The sequence below is a fragment of the Helianthus annuus genome, chromosome 15 (genome assembly GCF_002127325.2).
Source record: "Helianthus annuus cultivar XRQ/B chromosome 15, HanXRQr2.0-SUNRISE, whole genome shotgun sequence".
Taxonomy (NCBI): Eukaryota; Viridiplantae; Streptophyta; class Magnoliopsida; order Asterales; family Asteraceae; genus Helianthus; species Helianthus annuus.
Genome location: NC_035447.2, coordinates 91,629,516 through 91,644,708, shown reverse-complemented (window position 1 = coordinate 91,644,708; position 15,193 = coordinate 91,629,516).

Below are 15,193 nucleotides of genomic sequence, written 5' to 3'. Positions count from 1 at the left end.
CGGTTATTAATTCCGTGAATGATATGAGCGGCTTGACAAAGGAAGAGGAAATCGGTCTAAAAGAAAAACAGGGAATTCTTGATGTGAGTACAGTGGATGATGAATTCAAAGAAAGATATCTTAATTCCTATTTCGAGGAATTGAATCTGTCATCACAAGAGACGGATTGGAGTTTGATGATTATCAAAGCCATGGAGTTTCACGAATTCGCCGATTGCAAATCCATACATGATATGATAGATGATAGGGAGTTTGTATTCAAATACAAACACGTTTTGGAGGCAAAGTTCGAGGAGATGGTGACGTGGTTCCTGAACGTCAATATGGGAATATCTTCAAGGCCGGTCCCTCCATATGCACCGAACAAAAGAAAAATTGATCTGCTAGGATTATATGTGTTGGTGGAAAGAGATGGCGGCTACCAGAGTGTCACTAATGACAACTTATGGTCGGTGGTTGCTAAGGATCTGGGATATGATTACCAAGACGGTGAATACATGAGAATTATATATGCTATGTACCTCGACGTCTTAGTATATTATTACAGGTTTAAAGTGGTTCAAGAGAAGGTGTTTGACAAGGAGGTGGTGAAAGAAGGAGAAGGTTCTTCATTCGGCTGCCATGAGAGGAGGAAAAGTGTTGGTGATGCTCAAGATGAGGCTGCTTCGGAACTTTATGCTCTCTTTGCCAGAAACGAATGGGAGGGTACCTGGAACCTGCAAAAGAAATGGAGGCGCTTTGATTTCAATCATGCGAGGAAGGCCGTTGAAGAAGCAAATAGGAGTGTCTTGATGTATGCTGCAAAGCATAATCAAGTTTAAGGGGGTTATGTTAGACTGATGATTTAAACTTAATTATGCTATAACTTATGTATTTGTATTATAAGTTATACTCTCGATATGTAAGATGACCGATATGGCGGTGATAAGCGGGTAGAAGTTTCAAACTGCCATGGCAGTTATTCCCGCCAAAATGGAACCGCCAAATTATCATGTATATAAGTTTGATATCCGGCAACTACTTCCGGTATCAAGACATATTCAGTTATATACGAATTGTCCAATTATTCGGTTTGAACTTCCTGCATTCATATCTTCTTTCTGAACATTCAATTCGGTTCAACCATGAATATGAATGCATCCATGTCTCAAACTTCCGCTGCAAATATGATGTCTGATTCCCAACAAAAGCCTTCGTATTCACCAAGCTACCAATTGTTGGAATGATGATATCGGCCAAAATATTATCTTCTCCACAAACAAATCAATATTGATTCCAGATTTTATGTTTGAAATATTTTGTTTTCCCCTTTTATAATGTTTCTGAGATTTCTTGATGCGGTTTCTTAATGACCATCGATTACTTATGCGATGATTACTGGCTCATCTGAGAGATGCGATGGGGATGTTCATGACAACGATGATGACGTTCGAATTGTATCTCAATGACGATGACCACCGGCTCATCTGAGAGTAAGTTTATGGTTGTGATTATTTGACTTGCTTTCATCTAAGCCTCGATTGTTACCTATCGTCCATCAAATCCATGCGGAATTACAAATGGCCATCGAAGTGCTTTACGCATGTTATGAAGCTCACACGGATGTCAATGAACTAGATTAGATTAGGCCCTAAAATAATTGATTGTGTGAAGAAACAAGAGAGAAAGTAGAGAGAATTCTACATTCAAGTGTGTATCTCCTTTACATAAAGCTGATACGAACCAAGTCGTAATCAAATGATCCAAAGAAATTAGACGAAAGCCAGAAAGAACTTTAGAGAGAATTCAGATTCAATTCATAATTTTTCATTCCTAATAAAATAGATACTTGAAGAGACTATAAATAGTCTTACAAAACCATAAGAAACTAACCCACTCTTCTACTAACTAAAATTAACTAACCACTAATATTCTAATAACCAACAACATGCATAACAAGTGATTATAAAAGAAACATGCAAATAAAAGATCATGGAGTAGGCATGCTACGTGGGTACTTCGTGGGTTGACCGAATAAGGCACACATCAATCCACCCCACTCGAACCCGACTTGTCCACAAGTCGAAAATCCGGACACGACTTGGTGTAAACCACGGCGGATGCCACTCGACTCGTACGGTAGCATTCGGAGCTGTTTCCATCAAGCGCCACTCAGTTTTTGGAGCCACAACATTCTTGATATATTATGAGGTAGTGTTCGTCAAAGATGGAGAAGAAACTGATGAAGTCATCATAGTGAGCTTTTGGAGTGGTGGTGATGGTGTGAACTGGGTGGCGGGGGCTAGTTTTGGTGGTGGTGTAACTGCTGTGAACACTTGTTTTGGTGGTGGGGTAGTGGCAGATAGTGGTGGTGTGATAACTAGAACCGGTGGCTCAGTGGCAGAAATGGGTGGTGGTGGTGTGGCTATAGGAATGGGTTTTGGAGCAAGGGTAGGGAACCGAGGTCGATTTTTGAGAATATCAATCTGTAGGATCGTGTGATGACCCGAACGAGTCGTTCAGAGGCTTTCTCCTTGGTTTCAGGTGCGGAATAACAAGAAACTAAGGTAGAAACAGCAGGCAAATCACTTTTAACTACTTGTTTATAGATTTCAAACGTTTACAGCTCAAATCTCGCACCGGCAGAGCTTCGGCACGATTTCTACACACACGTTACAACTGAGATCGCCTTTTGGACTATATATAGAGTGCTGGGACCGCTTATTGGACATGGTCCAATGAGCGGTCCATGTTGTTGACACTAAAGCGGTCCAACACACAAGCCATATTAGCGGTCCAAGCTGGTTTGCCGTTCGAGCGGTCCAAACATGTCCGCTCGAGCGGTCCAAACTCTTAATGGTCCAATGAGCGATCCATGAACCTAAATTTGACTCTAAGAGCGACCCAACTATCTAAAACCTATACAATCTCACTATTTCTCGTATTTCGAGCCCAGATCTAACGTTCTAAGACAATGACTCGATACAAGACGTAATCAGCAGATGTAGTGCACCAACAGACTCCCCCTCAGATGTTGATGGAGTCGACTATCGAGTCACAACAATGCTATCTTCAGTTCTTCAGTCTTGATCAGTCTTCGGACTTCTCTTTCTTTGTCATTCTATCAATCTTTAGGAACTCAGCCTGGAATAATATCTTCTTCAGGAATTCCTCCTGGAATCATATGCCTGGATCATTCTCTGGCTCTAACTTTCATCAGACTCCCCCTAACATAATGCTGAGATCTCTGTCTGGAAATCGTTATCACCATTGAAATCAATTCCTGGCTTTCTCTGTTTAAGCTCTCCTCTGGTTCTGATGTATCTCCTGGCTATTCGTAGCAACAGGATCAGAAACCTGCAAAACTCAACCATACTATTACAAACTAATACAATTTGCAATTCAACTTAATGAATCAACAAATCATATAAGAAAAATTATGAAGATCAAACTGTAGGTTACCATTCAACTTATTCATCAAGTTAATGAACCAAATTTGCATTTCAAATCTTCACAATTTAACACTCTCTCCCAAACCACAAGTTCAACATGTTTAGCACTTGAAATGACAAAAATCAGTTCTTCACACTCTGTTGTCGAAAATCTTTTTGTAGTTTTCAAATATCAAACAAAAATACAATATTTTTGGATTTTTGAATTTTGAACAATACAGAAATGAACACTATTTTTGAGAGATTGTGCAAGAGGATCATATCGGTTTTTTGAGACATATCACCAACACCGTTGATCTTGATTAATCAGCAAATGTTAAAAACAAATTTACTTCTGATTGTCAGTATTGTTGTCCACTTAAACCTCTACACAAATTTTCAATTGATTCAAGATACGTATTTAATGTATTAGCACTTAAACTTATTTGAGTGTCCCACCTCTTGAATATACTCCCGTATCCAGATCCCAATATTCTGATCTACAGGTAAGTATAACTACAAATGATATCTGTATATAAATTAGGGGAAAAATGCGAGAACTGAGGGATCTCAGGTCAGAACTTCCGTTCAGCAGAGAGATATCAGCTTCGACTTAGCAGTGGGTCCCCTTTAGAGGATCTTTTCAGCTACAACAACTGATCATCAATTTTATTGTCTAATCAGCTGAGGGCTTTATGCTATGTTTCAAGCATATGAAGAAAGTATTAGCCAGGGACTAGGTCAGAACTACCGTTCAGCAGAAGTCCCGGAATAATACCCCAGACATCATTTGAGTACAAGAACCTAGTATTCCAGAATAAGAAACCTTTCAAACGAGATTTCAGGGGTTACCTATATATCCAAGTAGTGTTCCCCACAAAATAAGTAAGTTTTGATTTTATGTTTATATCTCGAATACAATCTACTAACTGTGTGAAGCCTACTGACACATCATTAGTAAGACTTGTTTAAAAACAATTTTGTCTTTACAAATCTCTAGCATGCTGTGATAGTCCACCAATGTACTATCATCTCCTCTTTTTGCAACAAAACTCATTTTCATTTTTCAATTTTTTTAAATTTTTCAAAATTTTAATACTCCCCCTAAAATCAAAATATGTTTTAATTTTGATTTTTTGAGAAAAAATTGAAAACAAACTATACAAGAAACTTGACAACATTATGTGAATTACTTCAATTCACCATTCTCGTGCAAAAACAATCAGAACTCCCCCTCACAACAAACTATTTTCCCATAATGATTTCAAAACACTTAAGTTTGTTTCAATCAAAATGGTTTTTCCGGAAAAATTAGTTTGTGTTCAAACCATTTGTAGATTCGGGGTTATCTCTTCATCTTGTTTTCTTCAAACCTTTTAAAGATTTAACATTTTCAGTTTGATCATAAACCATCAGTAGAAAATCAAGTACAAATTAATGTCCCTGATTTACCACTTATGAGGCGAAAAATCACCAAAGTGAAATTTCTCAAGAAATGTGCCGATTCATGATCCACGATACCCTCTTGGGATCTCCGGCAAGTCAGGTTTTTCTATTTAAACAATTTCACCCAAGCCTGACTGACCTTGGGTGATTTTGAATTCTTGCTCAACAATGGTGGAAAATTTGCATCATCCATTGCTAAACTAGAATTCTCAACTTTTACCTCAACCAATGGCTCCTCTGGTTTTACCATACCAGAATCATTGCCTGCAGGTGGCTTGTCCGACTTTGATCTGTCAGATTCATCGCCGACCTTTTCTTTCTTCTTCTCTCTCTGTTCTGTCCTCAGATTTGTATCTGATGAATTCGTCTTGCTTGTTTTTGCAACTGAAGGAGTCGATTCATCAGAACTTTTATTCTGTTTATCCTGTGAACCTGAGGACAAAATCTTCTCGAGATACTCTCTCGCTTTCTTTCTCTTCTTCCTCAGTCGGTCTTTCTGTCCCTGAGAAAGTTTAACTTTCGTCTCTAGAACTTTCGGTTGTTGAACTTTTGGTTCTCGAACTTTTAGTTCTTCGGGCTTGACCTTGACTGGAATTCCTGCCACTTTCTGAGACCTAACCCTTGATCTTCCCATTGATCTTCTCGAGCAATCTCGGGCAATATGACCTTTGATGTTGCAGTTATAGCACCTCCTGGTCTCATATCTCCAATATCGGCAGTTAACAGCAATGTGTCCGTGATATCCACAACTATAACACATTCTGTTATCGTACCTATCACCATTTTTAGTCCAAATGCTCAGATCAAAGCATTGTTTGGCTTGGTGATATTCCTTCCTTACCTTTGCTGAATTTGACTTTGAAGCACTATGATCTGTCCTGCACCCAACAATTTTTGAATTTTTAATTTTTAAATCTATTGATTTTTGATTGTGATTGGATGATTGAACTGATAAGATTTTTTCTTCATTTTTAATCTTTTGTTTCTGTTTTACAATCTTCTTCACAGGTTTCTGCTTAGAGCATTCTCCCTTTTCAGTCGAGTGTAAAACAGTTTTCTGAAATTTTTCTTTTAATTTCAAAAATTTCTCCTTTTTCTTAATTTCAGCATCAGATTTTGTCTCAGATTCATCTGCTGAATAAAATTCCTCATTTTCATCATCAGTTTTCTCATCACAATCTTCAATCTTTTCACTTATCGGCATAGAATTGAGTGGTTTTGGACAGGGAAAACTCAAACTGTCAGATTTAGTCACAAAACCTTTCAATTTCTTCTCAAGTTCATCAATTTTGTTCCTCGAATTCTCAGCTTCACTTTCAAGCTGAGATATTCTCCCAAAATGAGACTTGATAGTTTTCTCATTCTCAGTCTTCAAATTTTCAAGAACAGATTTTTCATTCATCAAAACTTTTATCTGTTCCTGAAATTTTGATTCATTCGCTTTTAGGTTTTTGTTTTCCAATTTTATCCAGAAATCTTCATTTTCAGATGATTTCTGTTTGTTTTCAAACACCTTTTCATTTTCTTTCAAACCTTTGTTCTCTAATGTCAAACTGTTCACACTATCCAACAGTTTAACATTTTCGGCTTTCAGCTTCTCACAAATACTCTGAACTATAAGAATCTGTTTTTCAGCAGTATGCTTCTCGTGTTTCAACTTTTTGACTTCAGATGTCAAACTTTCTGCATCCTTCACAAGTTTGTCATTGACTGTCTTGAAGTTATGACACTTTGAACATACTGAAGCAGACCTTGACAATTCATTCTTCCCAGATTCTTTGACTTTTACTGCTTTTTCTTTCTTTTTCTTATCTTTGATCTCCATCTGTTCTTCAATCCTTTTAATGAGTGGAGTAATTGTCAGTTGAGAAAATTCTCTAGAACTTTTCAAGTTCAAGACATAATCTTCCCATTCTTCTTTCGGTAACGCACTGATAAATTTTTCAATCCATTCTTTTGGTTCTTTTGTAATATTTAAATCAGACATTGAACGAACAAGATGTTTGTATCTCTCAATGACACTTCTTGTACTCTCTCCTGGAAAACCTGAAAATGAATCAAAATCATTCTTTAATATTATTATTCTATCAAGTGTTTCTTGAGTCCTGTTAACGAGATTGAAATCCATGATTCAATAACACGTTTTTCAAACACTGTGACGAATAAGCGAACCAAGTTTGTCCAGATGAGCGATCCAAATAAGCGATCCACCAAATGTCCGAATAAGCGATTCAGTATCGGTCCAGATAAGCGGTTCGAGAAGTTGTCCGGATAAGCGGGCCTGATCCAGTCGGATAAGCGGTTCAGACGTCCGAATAAGCGAGCCTGAACCGGTCGAATGAGCGGTTCAACCGTCCGGATGAGCGATCCAAATACGTACGAATAAGCGATCCGACCAGAAGAGCGATCCTTGATTTGGTCCGGATAAGCGATTTCAGAGTAGTCCGATCGAGTGGTCCATAATCAAATCCACATTTCACCCAGTTAAAATTTAAATTTTAATCCGAAACTTTCCAGGATTTGTCACGGTACTATTTTGCACAATCCCTGAGATTTTGAACGAATTCCGACCGTGAAATCTTCCCGAATCAGAAAAAGAAGATGTAGAAGTAAGAAAAAGTGACAAAAACCGGCTGATTTCTGTAGAGAACCTCCTCCTGTGCTCTGATACCAATTGTAGGATCGTGTGATGACCCGAACGAGTCGTTCAGAGGCTTTCTCCTTGGTTTCAGGTGCGGAATAACAAGAAACTAAGGTAGAAACAGCAGGCAAATCACTTTTAACTACTTGTTTATAGATTTCAAACGTTTACAGCTCAAATCTCGCACCGGCAGAGCTTCGGCACGATTTCTACACACACGTTACAACTGAGATCGCCTTTTGGACTATATATAGAGTGCTGGGACCGCTTATTGGACATGGTCCAATGAGCGGTCCATGTTGTTGACACTAAAGCGGTCCAACACACAAGCCATATTAGCGGTCCAAGCTGGTTTGCCGTTCGAGCGGTCCAAACATGTCCGCTCGAGCGGTCCAAACTCTTAATGGTCCAATGAGCGATCCATGAACCTAAATTTGACTCTAAGAGCGACCCAACTATCTAAAACCTATACAATCTCACTATTTCTCGTATTTCGAGCCCAGATCTAACGTTCTAAGACAATGACTCGATACAAGACGTAATCAGCAGATGTAGTGCACCAACACAATCATTCGAGCAATACTTGACTCGATTCGATCGAATAACTCATGTTTGGATAGAGTTTGAGCAGCCATAGGTCCGAAGGGGGATCACGACGGCTCTGATACCAATTGATACGAACCAAGTTGTAATCAAATGATCCAAAGAAATTAGACGGAAGCCAGAAAGAACTTTAGAGAGAATTCAGACTCAATCCATAATTTTTCATTTCTAATAAAATAGATACTTGAAGAGACTATAAATAGTCTTACAAAACCATAAGAAACTAACCCACTCTTCTACTAACTAAAACTAACTAACCACTAATATTCTAATAACCAACAACATGCATAACAAGTGATTAAAAAAGAAACATGCAAATAAAAGACATGGAGCAGGCATACTACGTTTGTACTTCGTGGGTTGACTGAATAAGGCACACATCAAAAGCTTCCTGGGGTTCTAAATGAGAGCCGTGGGTGTGGGTTTGACTCGTAATCGTCTAGCAACCCATGTGGCTTATAAGGTTCCTGAACACGGTTCTAATGGTTCCGGTTCGTGGGTCTCAATGGTAGGTACCGGAAGTCGCTCACCCCTACATTTTGCCCGTATGATTATACAACGTGTTTGACACATCAGAGATATTTGTAAAGTGTGTTAGTGGTGGTTCTACAATGGCCACTTTTATTGATATGTTTTCTAAGGCTATTGGCTAAGTATTATTTATTATTTTATTTTATAAAAAAAAAAGCTTTATACATTATATTAGGGTGGTGGTTCTACAATGGCCACTTTTATTGATTTGTTTGGGCTCGTTTAGGCTCGCGAGCCTACACGAGCTTTGTATTTTAGGCTCGAGCTCGAGCTCAATAACTAAACGAGCTCTAATTCAGGCTCGAGCTTGGGCTCGGGCTCGTTCGAGCTTTTAACCGAGCCGATAACGAGTTGCTCTCGAGCTTCTGGGCTTGTTTACACCCCTAACCATAATGTAACAGGAATTTTTTCAACACAAACAACACCATAGAGTTAACATATTTTATACCAAAATCCACAAAATTAAAGACTTCAGAACATCATCAAGAATAACACTATCTCAAAAGTCCAATTAAATCATGAAATCTTCAAATTAACAATGACATATCAAGAATAACACTATCGCATATTGAATCATTCATTCTAAATCAATACAAAACGAGAATGAAGAGTGGACTTACGAGAGCAAAGCTGTGGAGAGATGTGAGTGCCGAGATGTGCGGTGGCGGAGAAGAAGGATGTCGAGATATGATTGCATCCCACACCGTGACGGAAGATGGGCCTAAGCGCAAGAGGCGATGCCTTTTAACACTATGCAATAAAGTAGTTTCCCATCGTTCACAAACAGAGCTGTATTAACAATCATTACTATTTTCCTGTAAATTCATATTATTTCTTTGTAAATTAAAATGTAGCTCCTCTTTAAACTTAAGAGATCATACTTCTTTCTGACATCCATGGTTAACTTAACTAACATCAAATATGCAATACCCCAAGCACAAAGTAGCAACTTAACAGTACTGAACTTGAAAATCTCTACACATGAGATCTCAATCAAATTCAAAACCTAGAAAATTACATAGGAGGACGCTGAAAACTAGCATTTCATCAAAAAACAAAAGAAAACTTAGATATTACCGCACAGGCGATGAAATTGAGGACGAGAATACGCTGAAAGCATCACACAATCTTTAATCAATCGATTCATCAATTTGAACAACTGTATACATCAGTTGTATAAATCAGTTCTGCTAACAATTGTATACATCAGGTCTATTAACAACGGAATCATGAGCAAAATCAAGTTGTATAAACATACCTGTGTCGGCTGGAGTGGAGGGGTGACGGAGGTGGGTGTCGGCTGGAGGAGGAGGGCGACGGAGGTGGGTGTCGGTTGGAGGAGGAGGGCGACGAAGGTGCAGGGGGTGGTGGAGGTGCAGGGCGGCGGAGTTGGAAGGGGTGGCGGAAGAGGTGAGGTGCACTGGAGTGGGTTTGGGGTGCTAGGGTTCTGTTTTGAAAGAGGGAGGATTGGAGAAGAGGAATGAAGATGTTGAGCCTTGTCTGCGCGAGGAAGTGGTGGGGAAGAGGTTTTTTAATGAAACCTCTTCCAAAAAACAAACAAACTGCAGACCTCTACGTCTACGCGTGGTCTGCGTGGAGAAGACAAAAGAGGTTGTGAAGTACTTCTTCTAAAAAACAAACACCACCTTAGTAAAGCTTCTGCCAGATAAAAGAGCTTTACAAAATAAATGGGTTTTCAGGGTCAAAGAAGAACACGATGGTTCTAAACGGTACAAAGCCCGTTTAGTAGTCAAGGGGTTTCAGCAGAAGAAGGGAGTTGATTATGATGAGATTTTCTCTCCGGTGGTGAAGATGACTACCATCAGGTTGGTTTTTAGTATTGTAGCCGCAGAAAAGTTGCATCTAGAGCAGTTAAATGTGAAAACAGCTTTTCTACATGGTGACCTAGATGAAGACATTTATATGGCACAACCTGAGGGATTCAAGGTTGTTGGGAAAGAGAATTGGGTCTGCAAATTGAAGAAGAGTTTGTATGGTCTTAAACAGGCACCCAGACAGTGGTACATGAAGTTTGATAACTTCATGGAGAGGTCAGGGTACAAGAGATGTCAGATGGACCATTGCTGCTATTTGAAGAAGCTCAACAACTCTTATATCATATTGTTACTTTATGTTGATGATATGTTAATTGCAGGTTCTGATATGAAAGACATAAGCAGGTTAAAGAAGCAAATGTCCAAAGAATTCGAGATGAAAGATTTGGGTCCAGCCAAACAGATACTCGGGATGAGTATAACTAGAAGCAAAAAAGATGGCTCAATAACACTATCCCAGGAGAAATACATCGAGAAAGTGTTAGAGAGATTTGGTATGAACAGTGAGAAGACCAAGCCTAGAAACACGCCTTTAGGAAGTCACCTCAAGCTTACTAAAGATCAGTGTCCCAAAACAGAAGAAGAAAAAGCTGATATGGCTAGAGTTCCATATGCATCTGTTGTAGGAAGTCTAATGTATGCTATGGTATGCACGAGACCTGACATAGCACACGCAGTTGGAGTTGTCAGTCGCTTTATGTCAAATCCAGGAAGAGAACACTGGGAAGCAGTTAAATGGGTGCTTCGTTATTTGAAAGGTACGTCAAAGATGGGGCTGTGTTTTAAAGGAAACGATGTGGTTCTCAAGGGTTGTACAGATGCTGACCTGGGTGGCTGTAAAGATACATTTAAAAGCACTACAGAATATGTCTTTACAGTGGGAGGAACAGCAGTGAGTTGGATGTCCAAACTTCAGAAAAGTGTGGCTTTATCTACTACAGAAGCTGAATACATGGCAGTAGCTGAGGCCAGTAAAGAACTAATATGGTTGAAAGCTTTTCTGAATCTACTCGCTGTATTGTGACAATGAAAGTGCGGTGAAACTTGCAAAGAATCCCGTTTATCATGGGAAGACGAAGCACATAGGGATGAGGTATCATTTTGTCAGAGGATTGATCAGTGAAGGATCAATCAGTTTGAAGAATGTCCCAGGTGCTAAGAATCCAGCAGATATGTTTACCAAGGTTGTGGTGCTGGATAAGCTGAAGCTATGCATAGCTTCAGCTGGCCTTCAGGAATAATGTTTAGAAGGCGGGGTAACTAGGGAGTTTTGAAGATCAAGGGGGATGTTCATTACAGAAGTACAGAAGAGATGGTGCAGTTCGAGGTCCGAAGACACCAAGTGGGAGATTGTTGGAGATGTTGTCTTCAGCCCAGCCCATTAAGGCTAGCCAAGAATTAGAGAGAAGAAGGGAAAGGGTTCGACCGGCCCTAACCCTAATGGGTTTTAAGTGTTTTAGGCCCAGATGTTTAGTTACTTGTTTAGCAAGGGACTAACCCTAATTCTAGCCTATAAATATATCTCTTGTACTTGTAACCATTATCACTCAATAAAATACAAACCCTAGTTGCCCCCGTAGACGTAGGTTACACACTGTGACCGAACCACGTAAATCTCGTGTCTACTTTTCTTGTTGCTTTCGTTTATTGATCGTGTGTGTGTGATCTAAATCCTAACAGATCTGCCTTTTATTGTTTTATGGTGAATCATTGATCTGTCTTTGTATAAATTGGTGGCATATCGCAAGTCTATAATTTGGCGGCAACCCGTTTTGATGGTGAGTTTCAAATTGTTTGCTTACGCTAGATAGAATTTCTTGATTTATTGAGTTTTGAACCTTCCAGTGTCACTATGTTAACTCATTCCATTTGAGCATTTGATAGAATGTCTTAGTAAAATTCTATGGAAATTACAAGGCTTTGAAACTACAAAACTTTAAACACAAATTAAATGATGTTCTTTTGGGGTTTTATGATTTATTCAACTTGGTGTGCAAGAAAGTGAAGAACAATAGATGGGTCTGCAGGTAGTGTAGCATTAAATACTGATGTAATTGAGAGAAAAGGATGATCTGGAGGTCGCAAGCTTGAAGGATTCTTCAACAACGGTGGTAAAGAAAGAAAACAATGTAGCAACTTCACCAATGGCAATTGCCACCTTAACTGATACTACACTGGTAGTGACTCCCGCTATCAGCAGTGAAGACGCCACATCAGAAGATGAAAGTAATTTTTACAGCTATGATTCAAATTACATGTATGTTAACACATACGATCCTAGGATGTTATCATTTAGTAAAATAGCTCTGCTTTTTTGCAGGCCAGTCGCAAACAAGCAATGGCAGTTTATGGTGATGGAAAACAAGCGCGAAGTTTTTAATACGTATTTGACTTGGTATGCTATTTCATAATCTCTGGGATAATTGTTATTAAACTTTATAGTGAAATGGTGTCAAACAAATGCCAGTTTTGGCCTTCTTGGCTGATGGCAGGAGAGTTTACCATATTAGAACTTGCTCAGGTTAGTCTGGTCCTAAATAATTAAAAACAAAACCCTATTTTAACCCGTCACTCGATCTACCCATTTTCCACCTCTAAACTTCAAGTTAAATAGCATTAGGAAGAACAAGGATTCTTATTTCCCTCATCAAGGTATTGTTTAATTTATTTATTTATTTTTGCTGTTTGATTACTGATTATAGAAATTATCTAAATTGTTAAGCGAATCAGATTTCAATGTTCATGGTATTGATTATCTATTTCTGTTATTGGATTATTAAAAGGTATATTTTTAAATTTATTATCTAAGATATCATTTGTATTGACTATTCAAGTATGTTAATATTCTTCCTATGCTTTCTATGTCATAGTTATACTATTTTTTATTCTTGAATTACATATCAAAATTGAAACATGCATTGAGTTTAGCTTGTGATAATTTATAGGTATACACTTGACATTATTGAATTGATTGTTCAATATGGATGGATGTGTTAGGCTTATTCCTGTTGTTCAAAATGGCTTATCCCTGTAAGTTTTTTCTTCTTTTTTTATAGTTTTCAGTATGTAACTCGATAATGTAAGTAATATGAGAATTTTACATTGTTACATGCGATTCAATTATTACAGATACAAACAACGGCATCGTTACTTTCTTCACAAGACCTGTGATTACATACACATGGTTTTACTCGTGTGACAAAAACCACATGGTATGAGTATGGCAAACCTTTTTTTAACATTTAGAACTTTGTAATTACCTAGAAACGTAAAGTAATTTGTTTAATAATTTTTAGTTTGTTTTTTTACACTATTTGTTTCCTTCCATTTTCGTTGTGAGATTTCTTAATGGCATGATCAACGTTCTTTGGAATTTTAGGGAACATAGAATTTCGGTTGGATGAAAGAGACTTGAACATGAATTTCGTCATTTAGAGGTTTACTTTATTATCTTTATGGATTAATTGTTTTATCTTTTTGTTTTAAAGTGGTCTTTTGCTATGTGTCAATGTTCTTTCTTTTGGTCAATTAACGATGCTAACATCAGTTAGTATTACGCTTTTTGTAGGTAATTTTATGGAGCTATACATATTGATGGTTGTTTGGGGGGAGTTAACGGGCTCTCATATTCATCGTTTTCATTTTTCATGGAGGTAATTTCATTTCTTAGATCATTTAATATCATTTTCGGTGGGCTAGGTAAAAGATCAAGATGGGCTGAGTCAGGTTGGTGACCCATTCATGCCAGTTGACCTCTGATAATATATCTTTGCATTAAAAGGCATGATACAAGCTGGTCGGATGAACTTTTTTTTTAAATCATTTGACCCGTTATAATAAAAGTCATGATGCAAGCTGATCTTTTTTACAGATTAAATGTAATCTTTAATTTCACCTTTGTACAGATTAAATGCAATCTGACCAATATGTGAAGAAGTCTTTTTTTTATTCAAGTTTAGGGACTTAATCATGAAAAAAGGACCTTTTTCGTTTATATTTTGACACATATAGGAATTTTATCTCCCAAAATAGAACTTTTATGTTAATAACAAAGTGTGAGGACTTTATTGTTAGTAATTGCAAGAAGGGGATACATGTAATTCTTTTATGAATTCAAGCTTGATTCTTCACTGACTATTTATGCCTTTATACTTCATTTTTATTTTGTTTTTGTTGTCACTCTAAGTACAAGTAATTGCCATTGTACTTTTAGTAAGATTTAGCATTGTACAATGATATGATATGCAAGGCATTGTAACCTTAGTGCTGTATTGGGCAAATTGCACCTAAAGGCAACACTACTTTTGGTCCACCATCAGCACCGTGTTTAAAGGTCTTATTTCAGCCCTGATTGTGAACTTACTTATAAAGCATATGATGAATCGATTCAGAGTAAACTAGACATGGAAAAGATAAACTTTGTAGTGTTTTTATCATTTTATGTTAGCTTATCTGGTGCATGTCTTACTGGGATGAAGTTGAAAATTTAAATAGCATTAGGAAGAACAAGGATTCTTATTTCCCTCATCAAGGTATTGTTTAATTTATTTATTTATTTATTTTTGCTGTTTGATTGCTGATTATAGTAATTATCTAAATTGTTAAGCGAATCAGATTTCAATGTTCATGGTATTGATTATCTATTTCTGTTATTGGATTATTAAAAGGTATATTTTAAATTTATTATCTAAGATATCATTTGTGTTGACTATTCAAGTATGTTAATA